At 47.0% G+C, this 11,390-nt stretch overlaps 1 long non-coding RNA gene across 1 annotated transcript; it reads right to left on the reverse strand.

Moving 5' to 3' along the window:
* Positions 1-484: 484 nt before the first annotated feature.
* On the reverse strand, positions 485-7,224 carry LOC123078132 (uncharacterized). The gene is made up of 2 exons (XR_006437074.1): positions 4,689-7,224; positions 485-821 (listed from the first exon to the last, which is right to left on the reverse strand). It is a non-coding gene; the product is annotated as an uncharacterized lncRNA (long non-coding RNA).
* Positions 7,225-11,390: the final 4,166 nt, after the last annotated feature.

The raw sequence follows: 11,390 nt of genomic DNA on the forward strand, positions 1-11,390 counted from the left end.
CAAATGGATGAACTTTTTCTTTAAATCTGTAAACCTTGTTGGTTTTGACAATTTTATTTCGTAAGAATTAGAAAAACCGGTGATTTTTTCCTATCGGATCAACAATACAGAGAACGGGAAAAAAACTTGGTTGCTTAGCGAGCGCCAGGCGCTCGCGACCGAGCTCTGCAGGGCCGCGACCCGCTAAGGGCACGCGTGAGCGCTAGCTCAAGTTGAGGGTGTGTGAACTTTCTTCAATTGGTACGAACCATTTCATTTTTTGATTTTTTTTACCAATCATGGTTTTTTGTGAATTCTTTTTCAAATTTATGTTTTCTTTAGTGAAATAATTTATAGTGTCTATATAAACTACTATATGTTAATGTTGTACTGAAAGGAGGGTGAAATAGAGCTGTTTCCTTATAGTAGGCAAAAAAACCACATTGGTCTAGTGGTTAACGCACAAGACCGTTGACTTTGCCGTCCAGAGACCCATTCTCACTTCTTTTAAAGAAAAGGCGAGAGCCCGACTTTATAAATAAAGCCACAAGACAGAGTACCACAAAACGCAACCACGAGTTCACCAAACACCAACCATGGGGACCCAAAGACCGCAGGCCACGAGGCACAGCTCATCACAAACGAAAGTACAAAGGCGCACAGGCCCAATACAAGCATAAACTGGCACGCAGGCCAACAACCTACTGCTAGAGAAGGAGAACCCAAGACTATGATGGTCAAACGGAGGCATGAGAGGACATTAAGCTTGCCGACGCCCGAACTTTGTTGATCAGCTCCTCGAAACCGTCCACATCCGCTGGCTTAGTCAATAATTTCCACTTCTGCAAGAAGATAGACATATCAAACAGTACATCCACCGACTTGTTAGGGAAAACACCGTCAATGGTGAATTGGTTCCTAGTAGTCCACAAAGACCAACAAAGGCCCCCCAACCCAATCCAAAAAGCCTCTTCATCTGAACCTGAATGTTGGCTGTCAAAGAGCGTAGGTCAGAGAAGGAGGAAGGGTCCCAAGAGACGTTCAACCACGAGCGGACACAGCCCCAGGCCAACTTGGCCAAAGGACAACCGAAGAAGATATGATTGGTATTCTCAGTTGCAGAACAAAGAGCACAAAAGGTAGAACCAGGTCCATTCCTCTTACGGATCTGATCCGCCGCAGGCAAGCGGCCTCTAATGGCCTGCCAAAGGAAAATCTTAATCTTAGGGGTGATCTTGGCCGACCAGACTTGTTTAAACTTAGAAGTGGGGGATCCATCTATAAGCCTAGCATAAAGAGACTTGACCGAAAATCTACCAAAAGCGACATGGCGCGAAGTCACCGAGTCCTCCCCCTCTGAGAGAATAGGGAACAAGGTAGCAAGCCAGTGCCAGTCCGCCAACTCTACGGGAGAGAGAGTTGTCCGAAGACCCAGATCCCAGCCATTGCAAGAGAGCTTAGAGATTGAGATCCCAGGCTCCGGACAGTAAGAGAATAGAACCGGAAAAGAGGACGCTAAAGGTGCGTCCCCAGTCGACCAATCCAACGAGAAGCGAGTCGAAGCACCATTCCTGACGAGGAACTTAACATGATCACGGAAAACGTCCCTGACCCTAATAAGATCCCTCCAAAACCGAGACCCATTAGACGCCGAGGCGAACATGGGACTACAGGAAGGGAAATATTTAGCTTTCAAGAGATCGAACCAAAGGGTCCCAGGGAAGCAGTCAAAATTCTCCACCACCACTTAACAATGAGACACTTGTTCATCACCACGGTATTAAGAATCCCCAGCCCACCAAGGCTTTTAGGCCTACAAATGGCCTGTAATTTGACAAACCTATGCTTACGTTTGTTATCCGACGAATTCCAGTAAAAGGCACCCCTATGTTTATCGAAGTCAGCGTGAGTACCCAAAGATAGCATGAAGAAACCCATAGTAAACATAGGCAAAGAAGACAGGCACACATTGATGAGGCATGCTTTCCCTGCCTGAGTATTATATTTGCCGCACCAAGGCATTACTCTATTGCCCACTTTAGACACCAAAGGTTTGAATTCCTTAGCATGCAAATGGTAAGGGGAGATAGGCATGTCCTGATATTTGATGGGGAAAGAGCCAAGCGAGTAGTTGAGGAGCTGGGCTACCCTAAGAGCCTCTGCCTCATCAGCCCCAGTCACAATCACCTGACTTTTAGAAAAGTTATTATTCAGCCCCGACAAGGCTTCAAAACATAACAAGATAAACTTAAGGTTTGGCAAGACATGCCTCATTCATCTCCACCAAGATGATCATATCGTCAGCGTATTGGAGGTGCGTGATACCGCGTGGGAGGTGGTGGGAAACAACAGGGGTGATATGACCAGCCAAGATCGCGCGATCCAGCATGCAAGACAATGCATCAGCCACAAAGTTAAAGAGTATAGGCGAAGCTGGATCGCCTTGCCACAGGCCACGGCCGTTGGCGAAATAATTAGTGATCATGCCATTCATAGCCACAGCCGTGTGGCCCCTAGAAACCAGTTGCATCAGTCTATTCACAAAACCAGCATCGAACCCTTTGGAAAGTAGGACCTGACGGAGAAAGCCCCAGCTAATAGAATCATAGGCCTTTTCGAAATCAAGTTTGAGAATAAGAGCACGGGAGCCTCTCCTCCGGAGATCATGCACAATTTCGTGTAAGCAAAGAACACCATCAAGGATGAACCTGCTTTTGATGAAACAGACTGGGTAGGACTAATGATACGATGGGCCATCAGAGACAATCTAGTCGCCAGCCCTTTGGAGGGGAACTTAGCTAGCAAAGTTATTAATCAAGGCAATTGGAAGAAATTGAGAGATATTATCAACGCCCTTAACTTTAGGAATAAGAGACAAAATAGCGTAATTCAAGCAAGAAATATGACCGTCCCCAGATAGAATCCTTGGATGATAGCACAGACTAGAGGGCGCACCACAGGCCAAAAGCAGCGGAAGAAAGGGATAGAGAAGCCATCAAGACCGAAGGCCTAGTTAGAGTTAGCAGAGTTGATCGCCATTTTGATCTCCTCCATAGACAGGGGGTCATAAGAGCACTGTTTTCCTCCTCTGATACTCGACAATGATCTGCTCAAAGATAGGGAGAGATAACAAAACCAGAGGTCGGCCTAGCGGCAAGAATCCCAGCAAAAAAGTCATGGACATGTTCCAAAATGACATTAGGGTCCCCATTAATGACCAAGCTGTTAATCGCACATCTACGACACCTGCCTTTAGCAACAGCAAGGAAGTATGCATTTAGAGAGTCCCCTTTCAAGGTCCCGTGCCGTGCTGCTTCCAATACACCTTAGCCTGACGATGAAGATGCAAAAGGCAAGCCTCCAGATCATATCGCCGCTGCCAACCGGCGGGAGAAAGCCCAGGCAAGTCAGCCTCAGTGTCCAAGAAAGCAATTGCCCCAGCAACTCACGCTTACTCTTAAGGGCCTCAGCCGCGCGACTGCGGCCCCAACCTTTCAAACACTTACGCAACTAGTATGAACAACTATGCTAATCATCCATTGCACCATAAGTACGAGTTCTGGAAAGCAGAAAGGAGGAAATATTCTCCGAGACCATCTCAACAAAACCATCAATCATAAGCCAGGAAGCATCAAACTGGAATCTAGACGTTTTAGTCGGAGCGGATACGCTAAGATCCAAGATAAGAGGGGAATGATCCGATCCAACATGGGGCAAGGAGGAAAGAGAAGCTCTTGGAAACAACATATCCCAGGAGACCGAGGAGAAAACACGATCTAAGACAGACCGAATCGGTTAAGCCTGATGATTGGACCAAGTAAACCGAGTCCCTATCCTAGGAAGCTCACGAAGGGCACATTCCGCAATGAAATCATTGAAAGCATCAGCCAGCGGCCACAACAAATTTGAGTTACTCTTGTCAGCAGGGAACCTAAGGAGGTTAAAATCACACCCGATAACCAACATGATGTTACATGAGTCCATCTTAGTCGCAAGCTCATCAAGGAAGAGCTGTGTCAATGAATGGTGAGAAGGGCCATACACCACCATCACTTCCCAAAGAGAGTTGAGATCTTTGTGAAACACCACCATACTTGCCCAAAATATCCCGTGGTGAAAAGCAATGAAATCAACGAGGTCCACTTTAGCCCCAATAAGAATGCCACCAGAGTGGCCCGACGCCAGAAGGCAGCGCAAGACAAATGATCCACACCCGCAATCGTATAGTTCAGAGCGAGAGAATTCAGGTTTGAAGGTCTCAACAAGACCTACAATATTGATACTATCATTACGAACCAAGTCCCGGATTTGGTCACGACGCCCCTAGCACCGAAACCCCGGATGTTCCAGAATAAGGCTTTCATTTAAAAGAGAGTTTTTTAATGCAAAGACTCGACCTGCTCGGGACAGGCAAGATTTAGGCTTAGATGAGAGTCCCTTCTTTGAGTTTGTGGGAGGAGGGCCACTATCCTCCATAACCCTGTCAGCCACAGAAGCCTCAGCAGCCACAGTAGACTTGGTGGCGGCCTTCTTGGCTCTGGCAATTGCCGCCTGGGCCTCCTCATTTAACCGAATCAGGGAAAGAAAGGAAGAAGGAGACCCAGTATTGCGATCAACAGAAACACCAATATCGGAAAGGATGTTTAAAAGGTGGGAATCAGGTAAAGGAGGCAACACCAAATGGACAGGGGAAGGAGGGGAAACAGTACCTGGGGGGCAAAGATCCTTGGCCGCCGCCCTATGCTCAGCCAGCTCCTGGACGGGCACCACATTGCTATGGCGGCGGAAACCCTTTCGAGCCGTGGAGGCAGGAGAACGGACCGGAGCCGCTGAGGAGCGGGCCGGGGGGAAGAGGTATCGCCCCCGGGTAGCTCAGAACCGGCAGCCGCACCCAGGTCATCATCCAGATGATGGCACATACTTGCCCCCTATCGCATACTCCCCGGAGATGCCCCGCTCTTGGCCGAGAACTTACGCACTGATGATTTCTTATTCTGCTTCTTGCTGCATGGGCTAGAAGGAGGGACCGAAACTTTCGGAGGCACATCCACAATTCTAGACAGAGATGGGGAGGCAGGTCGAGCAACAGCCTCAATGATGGTGGAGCACGCCCCGGAGAGGGGCGTAGCCCCTCTAAGGGCCTCGACATCCATGGCCTCCACATTGCGAGCACCCTCCTTGGGAGCGCCCCCACCACCATTGCAAGAGGGACCAAAGTCAAACAGACCACGAGTTTCAGATCCCATAGCTTCCCATTCCGACGAGGTGAAAGGATTGGCATTGCTGCCTGTGCCCGTCTCGCCCCCACTGTCAGAAGGATCCGGGTTGGATGGCTTAGGAGCAGGGGGAGGAGGAGGCGCCTGCTGGGCCGCCATACCCTTAGTGCGGTCACAGATGCAATAAGTGTCCGAAGCGGGGAATACATCGATCATACTTTATACACGGGACAGATTCAGACACCAAATGTTCATGCGGATTGGGCCAGGAGGTTCAATAGAGGCCTCATCAACAACAACAACAACAACAGTCTTGCCAATAAGCACTCCCAAAGCCATCAGAAAACAAACATTTCGGAGTCCAAACAGAACATCATCGAGGATCACCCAAGTTTCCAGACAGAGAAGCCACTGCTTTAGCCCCATCAGCAGCCGCCTTCACAGAGACCATCACCTAGTTAAGGGGAAGGGTGAAACTCGATCACGAGGCCAGTATCTTTAATATTTCATTCGTGGGAAAAGTAACTGAAAATTCTCTCTCCGAGATCTGGTTGATCTGCCAATTCCAGCCCTCCAGGCCCCACTCCCTGAGCTCATAAAAAATAACTTGACTGGAAACAGGATTGGAAATGACAAAGATCACCACAGCGTTGGAAGACACGGGAGTAACGACAGGCATCCCGTGATCCCCATCAACAGTGAAGAAAGAACAGGAAGGTAGGCCAAGACCGAACTATTTAAAGGCTGGGAATTGGGTACGGTTATCCCAATACATAGTGAGATGGCCCTCTGAGCGACATATAAAGCTGAAAGGAGGAAACTTGCATCTTGACTGGAAGTGACCCGCACGATGGCACGCAAAACGCGTCAAAGTAGTCGAACCAGAGCCAGAGCCACCACCAGAGGCCGGACCCCCAACGCGAGAGGGAGCAAATCCCGGAGGTAGCGGAGGCGGGGGAGAGGGATACCATCGCTGGCCACCATCGAGGAGGACCCCGGCTCTAGAGGCGAGGTCCGGCGAGACTTGGAGGGGAAGGAGGCGTTACCGAATCCTCCACCCCGACCATCAGCAACACCGTGGCCAAGCCCTGCAGCCCCAGATCCGGCACCACCAGCACGGCCCCCCGCCAACACCTGGTCAGCCGGGCCGCGAGGAGGCACAAGGCGAGGGATCACCGTAGCCGCCGACGAGCCCGACATCGCGACCTCCCAGGGATCCATGGCCGCAGCCTTAGCCGCCTCCTCCTCACGCGCCTGCTCCTCGCGCTGCAACCATGCCGGCCCCGCCGCCCACGCTGCCCGGTCGCGCTCCACCTGCTCCCGAGAGGCCTGCTCTGCCTCCAGCTTCTCGCATAGAGCCGCCTCATACTCAAGATCCGAAGCCGGACCCGCCTCCAACGAATCCTCCCGACCATGCTTGCGCCCTAACAACGCATCCGAGGACGATGCCAGAGATTTGTCCGTGGCCACAGTCGCGGCAAAGGAGATTGAAAGAGGGGGAGGAGGTTGGGATCTCACAAGAGAGCGAATGTGGAAAGGGTAGCGGCGCACATCAGATCTAGTTGTTCGTACCAATGACGACGACGTCCAATGGGTCTCGGTTTTGGAGGGATCTTATTAGGGCCAGTGACGTTTTGCGTGATCATGTTAAGTTCCTCGTCAGGAATGGTGCTTCGACCCGCTTCTGGTTGGATTGGTAGACTGGGGGACGCACCTTTAGCGTCCTCTTTTCTGGTACTATTATTTTACTGTCCGGAGCCTGGGATCTCAATCTCTGAGCTCTCTCACAATGGCTGGGATCTGGGTCTTTGGAGAACTCTCTCTCCTGCAGAGTTGGCGAACTGGCACTAGCTTGCTGTCTTGTTCCCTATTCTCTCGGAGGGGGAGGGCTTGGTGACTTGGCCCCATGTCGCTTCTGGTAGATTTTTGGTCAAGTCACATTAGCCCTAGTCACAATCACCTCACTTTTAGAAAAGTTAATCTTCAACCCCGACAAGGCTTCAAAATGTAACAAGATAAACTTAAGGTTGGCAAGACATGCCTCATTCATCTCCACCAAGATGATCGTATCGTCAGCGTATTGGAGGTGCGTGATACCGCGTGGGAGAAGGTGGGAAACGACAGGGGTGATATGACCAGCTGAGGTTGCACGATCCAGTATACAAGATAATGCATCATCCATAAAGTTAAACAAGATAGGCGAAGCCGGATCGCCTTGCCGCAGGCCACGACCATTGGCGAAATAATTAGTGATCATGCCGTTCACAGCCACAACCATGTGGCCCCCAGAAAGAAGTTGCATCAGTATATGCACAAAACCAGCATCGAACCCTTTGGCAAGTAGGACCTGACGGAGAAAGTCCCAGCTAACAGAATAATAGGCCTTTTCAAAATCAAGTTTGAGAATAAGAATTTCGTGTAAGCAAAGAACACCATCAAGGATGAACCTACCTTTGACGAAAGCAGATTGGGTAGGACTAATGATACGATGGGCCACCAGAGACAACCTAGTTGCCAGCCCTTTGGAGGGAAACTTAGCAAAGTTATTAATTGATAACCCACAAGTATAAGGATCGCAGCAGTTTTCGAGGGTAGAGTATTGAACCCAAATTTATTGATTCGACACAAGGGGAGCCAAAGAATATTTGCAAGTATTAGCAGCTGAGTTGTCAATTCAACCACACCTGGTGATTAATTATCTGCAGCAAAGTGATCAGTAGCAAAGTAGTATGATAGTTTTGATAGTAGTAGCAACAACAATAGTAATAGTAAAGTGATAGTAATCATTTTGTAGCAAGTGTTACAGTAATGATAGCAGTAGTAACTTAGCAAGAACAATATAAGAGAAAACCGTAGGCATTGGATCGGTGAATTCGTTGGATGATATTCATCATATAACAGTCATAACCTAGGGCGATACGGCACTAGCTCCAGTTCATAAATATAATGTAGGCATGTATTCCGTAAATAGTCATACGTGCTTATGGAAAGAACTTGCATGGCATCTTTTGTCCTACCCTTCCATGGCAGCGGGGTCCTATTGGAAACTAAGGGATATTAAGGCCTCCTTTTAGTAGAGAACTGGAACAAAGCATTAACGCATAGTGAATACATGATCTACTCAAACTACAGTCATCACCGAAAAGTATCCCGACTCCTGTCACTCCGTGGTTTACGATCATAACACGTAATAGGTGAGTATAACTTGCAAGATCGAATCTAAAACATAGATATAATGGTGATAACATAAACGGTTCAGATCTGAAATCATGGCACCCGGGCCCAAAGTGACAAGCATTAAGCATGCCAAAGTCATATCAACATCAATCTTAGAACATAGTGGATACTAGGGATCAAGCCCTAACAAAACTAACTCGATTACATGATGAATCTCATCCAAGTCCTCACTGACCAGCAAGCCTACGAAGGAATTACCCACTCCCGGTGGGGAGCATCATGGAATTGGCAATGGAGAAGGGTTGGTGATGACGAAGATCGAAGATCCTTCTCTCTGGAGCCCCAAACAGACTCCAGATCTGGCCTCCCGATGAAGAACAGGAGGTGGCAGCTGCTCCACCTTGTGAAACGTGATAATTCTTTCTCCCTGATTTTTTTTGGAAAAATAGGTATTTATGAAGTTGGATTCAGGGTCTGCGAGGCCACCAGGTGGGGACAACCCACCTGGGTGCGTCAGGAGGGGGCGACTTGGTGGGTTGTGCCCACCCAGGTGCCCCGCTTCGGTGGTTCTTGGCTCCAGAAATTCTATTTTATTGTATAAAAAATCCTCACAAAGTTTCGTTCCAATCCGAGAACTTCTATTTCTGCACAAAAAACAACACCATGGTAGTTCTGCTGAAAACAGCGTCAGTCCGGGTTAGTTCCATTCAAATCATGCAAATTAGAGTCCAAAACAAGAGAAAAGCGTTAGGAAAAGTAGATACGACGGAGATGTATCAACTCCCCCAAGCTTAAACCTTTGCTTGTCCTCAAGCAATTCAGTTGATAAACTGAAAGTGGAAAATAAAAACTTTTACGAGCTCTTTTGCTCTTATTTACATAAATAAGCTTAAGTAGCACCCAGGTTTTCAGCAAAGATTATAACTAACCATGTCGACAATAACTCTTAAAAATTATATTAACTCATATCAATGACATAATGATACGTCTCCAACGTATCTATAATTTTTGATTGTTCCATGCTATTATATTACCTGTTTTGGATGTTTAATGGGCTTTACTAAGCACTTTTATATTATTTTTGGGACTAACCTACTAACCGAAGGCCCAGTGCAAATTGTTGTTTTTTTTGCCTATTTCCGTGTTTCGCGGAAAAGGAATATCAAACGGAATCAAAACGGAATGAAACCTTCGGGAGAGTTATTTTTGGAACAAACGTGATCTAGGGGACTTGGAGTGGACGTCAAGAAAGAAGCGAGGAGGCCACGAGGCAGGGTAGCGCGCCTGCCCCCTGGGCGCGGCCTCACCCTCGTGGGCCCCTCGTAGCTCCACCGACCTACTTCTTCCTCCTATATATACCCATATACCCCGAAAACATCCAGGAGCACTACGAAACCCTATTTCCACCGCCGCAACCTTCTGTAGCCGTGAGATCCCATCTTGGGGCCTTTTCCGATGCTCCTTCGGAGGGGGAATTGACCATGGAGGGCTTCTACATCAACACCATGGCCTCTCCGATGATGCGTGAGTAGTTTACCACAGACCTTCGGGTCCATAGTTATTAGCTAGATGGCTTCTTCTCTCTCTTTGGATCTCAATACAAAGTTCTCCTCGATCTTCTTGGAGATCAATTCGATGTAACTCTTTTTTGCGGTGTGTTTGTCGAGATCCGATGAATTGTGGGTTTATGATCAAGATTATCTATGAACAATATTTGAATCTCCTCTGAATTCTTTTATGTATGATTTGTTATATTTGCAAATCTCTTCGAATTATCAGTTTGGTTTGGCCTACTAGATTGATCTTTCTTGCAATAGTAGAAGTGCTTAGCTTTGGGTTCAATCTTGCGTTGCTCGATCCCAATGACAGAAAGGGAAACGACACGTATCGTATTGTTGCCATCGAGGATAAAAAGATGGGGTTTAAATCATATTGCTTGAGTTTATCCCTCTACATCATGTCATCTTGCCTAATGCGTTACTCTGTTCTTATGAACTTAATACTCTAGATGCATGCTGGATAGCGGTCGATGTGTGGAGTAATAGTAGTAGATGCAGAATCATTTCGGTCTACTTGTTGCGGACGTGATGCCTATATACATGATCATGCCTAGATATTCTCATAACCATGCACTTTTCTATCAATTGCTCGACAGTAATTTGTTCACCCACCGTAATACTTATGCTATCTCGAGAGAAGCCACTAGTAAAACCTATGGCCCCCGTGTCCATTTTCCATCATATTACGCTCCCGACAACTAGCTATTTCTGGCGCCGTTTATTTTGCAATCTTTACTTTTCAATCTATACAACAAAAATACCAAAAATATTTACCTTATTATCTCTATCAGATCTCACTTTTGCAAGTGGCCGTGAAGGGATTGACAACCCCTTTATCGCGTTGGTTGCAAGGTTCTTATTTGTTTGTGCAGGTACGCGGGATTTGCGTGTAGTCTCCTACTGGATTGATACCTTGGTTCCCAAAAACTGAGGGAAATACTTACGCTACTTTGCTGCATCACCCTTTCCTCTTCAAGGGAATTTCTTGGGTAGCCATACTTTTGATTCTTATAATGCTATGATAGATTTGTTTAGCCCACCACCTCTTTTGGTTAATGGAACTATTTTAACTTTGGAACATGTGATGCAAAGGCTTGAAATTATTGAAAATAAAGTGGCCACTGTAGAGTTGATTGAAAATTTGGATAAAAAGATCCACAACCAAATTACTCAATATGGGTCTAAGGTAGGAGTTACTCTTAAATTTTTTAAAGAAAAGGAACCTATAGTTAACGAAAGAATAGATCAAGATTCCACAAGAATTGGTAAACTTGAGGATATTATTACCAACTTAGGGTCTGACTTTTCATCCGTGAAAAATACTCCAAATCCTCCTACTATCAAAGTTGCCAAATTTATGTATGTTCCTAAAAATAAGGGTAAATCTTCTAGTAAGGAAAACACGGATCTCAAATCAATAAGTGTTCACCCCAACTTTTTCGCTTTCATTAAGGAACCT

This window comes from Triticum aestivum, chromosome 3D (genome assembly GCF_018294505.1).
Source record: "Triticum aestivum cultivar Chinese Spring chromosome 3D, IWGSC CS RefSeq v2.1, whole genome shotgun sequence".
NCBI classification, from domain to species: domain Eukaryota; kingdom Viridiplantae; phylum Streptophyta; class Magnoliopsida; order Poales; family Poaceae; genus Triticum; species Triticum aestivum.